The sequence below is a fragment of the Macrotis lagotis genome, chromosome X (genome assembly GCF_037893015.1).
Source record: "Macrotis lagotis isolate mMagLag1 chromosome X, bilby.v1.9.chrom.fasta, whole genome shotgun sequence".
Taxonomy (NCBI): Eukaryota; Metazoa; Chordata; class Mammalia; order Peramelemorphia; family Peramelidae; genus Macrotis; species Macrotis lagotis.
The window spans coordinates 44,687,276-44,689,617 of NC_133666.1; the positions used below are offsets into that span (position 1 = coordinate 44,687,276).

The 2,342-nt window shown below is 41.0% G+C and overlaps 1 pseudogene; it reads left to right on the top strand.

Annotated features, from left to right (window-relative positions):
- The first annotated feature begins 1,422 nt into the window (after positions 1–1,422).
- LOC141500699 (cytosolic iron-sulfur assembly component 2A pseudogene) lies at positions 1,423–2,050 on the top strand (annotated as a pseudogene).
- Positions 2,051–2,342: the final 292 nt, after the last annotated feature.

The following is a 2,342-nucleotide window of genomic DNA, read 5'->3' on the forward strand; positions in this document are numbered from 1 at the left end:
TTTCTGTAGCCATCAGAGGGAAATAGAAAAACCCTGCAGCCCTGGGTTGTAGCAACTCAGCTTTGGAAGGAGGGAGGACAAGAAAACCATGTGTGTCTCTTCATGGTAGAACAGAGAGTGAGGTTCTAGGGAGATGTTATTTGGGTGGTTTTTCTTGTGTGTGTGTGTGTGTGTGTGTGACAGAGAACATCAAAAAGCTGAGAAATTATAAGTCTCAAGGTCAGAGAAAACCGTATCCATGACAGAAACCCTCTGTTCTTGGGAAAACATGTGTTAGAGGTCATGGGTCCCAAATATTCACTTCATCTTAAATTCTACTCAAAGAATCAAAGACTTTCAAAGACATCAAGATCTTGAAAGAATGAAGAGCCCAACCTCATTATTATAATTTAAATAATAACTGTCTTACTCAACCTACCAGATTTTTCTATTTCCTGTTTGCAGTCTTCATTCACTTGCTTTTTTCCAGGGCTGAATTCTTTTTTTTTATTTTTTAAAATATATTTTGCTATTAGTCATGTTGTGAAAGAATCAGAACAAAAAGGGGGAAACCACAAGAAAGAAAAAACAAAAAACAAATTTAAAAAAAGTGAAAACATTCTGCTTTGATCTGCAGTCAGACTCCCTAGTTCTTGCTCTGGATATGGATGAAATTTTCCATCACAAGTCTTTTAGAATTGTCTTTGATTATTGAATTGCTGAGAAGAGCTAAGGACATCATAGTTGATCATGGCACAATGTTTGCTATCATTGTGTTCAGAGCTCTGCTGTTTCTGTTCACTTCACTCAGCATTCCAATCCACAATAGGATGGAAGAAAGAGAGAACAAATGAAAAGATGTGTAGTATTGTTCCCAATCCTGTTTTCCCCTGAAATGAAATCTCATCTTTTTTTTTTGGGGGGGATGACACTATCCTCCTCTGGGAGGAACCAAGACCTACTATATTCCAAATATTCACTGGAGACACTCGGGCAATGAATGAAGCAATCATCACCTTTGAGGGGCCTACATGGACCACTGCAATGTCAAATAAAAGGGCAATAGAAATGAGTGGCAGATGGAAGTAGACTGTAACCTTTTACAATGATGATTTGCCCCAAAACTTTTATCCAGGAAGTGTGAGATTGGAAAAGGAAGTGGTCTAGTAAACACTAGTGAGAGCAACCAATGGACAGTCTGAGGTCTACACTGGTATCCACATAATGCTAGAAGACCTTGAGGAAAAGTCTCCATCACATTGAATTGAATTGAAAATTTCTTTCTTGTGAAGGATTTATGAGAGAATGATGACAAGAGTCATGATGGGCCCTTAGGCTCCCCGGCCCCGGCGCCTTGGGAAGCCGGGCCCCGAGCTCTGTCTCCTGGGCTGGTGGGCAGACGCGGCTTGGGGGCACTGGCGCCAGGGATGGCGGAGCAGGAGGATGGAGCAGGTGTCCGGGCTGCTCTCTTGGGCGCTGGGCAGAGTCGTGCGGCTCCCGGGCCGCTCTGAGCGAGGAGCTGCCCGGCGGCCCCGGATCATGGAAGAGAAAGCGCTCGAGGTTTACGATCTAATTCGAACCATCCGGGACCCAGAGAAGCCCAATACTTTAGAAGAACTGGAAGTGGTAACAGAAAGTTGTGTTGAAGTTAAGGAGATACATGAGGAAGATTTTTTGGTTATTATCAGGTTCACACCGACAGTACCTCATTGTTCTCTGGCCACTCTTATTGGGCTTTGCTTAAGAGTAAAACTCCAGAGGTGTTTACCTTTCAAACATTAAGTTGGAAATCTACATTTCTGAAGGGACCCATTCCACAGAAGAAGATATAAATAAGCAAATCAATGACAAGGAGAGAGTAGCAGCTGCAATGGAGAACCCCAACTTACTTACGGAAATTGTGGAACAGTGTGTCATTGAGCCTGATTAGCAGCTTTTCTGACAGTCACCAGATTGTAATCATTTGATACATTTGTTTAACTCTTTGTTAAATAGAACACCCTTTTGTTTACTTGGACAATTTGTACTTCCAAGCACTTTTTTAAAAGACCATTTCCCAAACAAGACTTATAAGGTAACACTTATGTATGTAACATTCTCAGGTGTTTATCACATTTGGTGATCAGACAGAAGAATATTTTCTAGTTACTGTGACTAAGACGCATGACTATTTTTCAGATGCCCGCTCTGACACCACACTATTCTTTGACAGATCAACTATCCCTACTGTACACCGACAAATCAGACTTCAATCATTACTCTGTAAAAATAGAAATAAAATGCAGATGATTCTTATAATAAAATTGCCCTATTATTTAAAAAAAAAAAAGAGTCATGATGGGTAGAAGGTGTGGATAGAATAC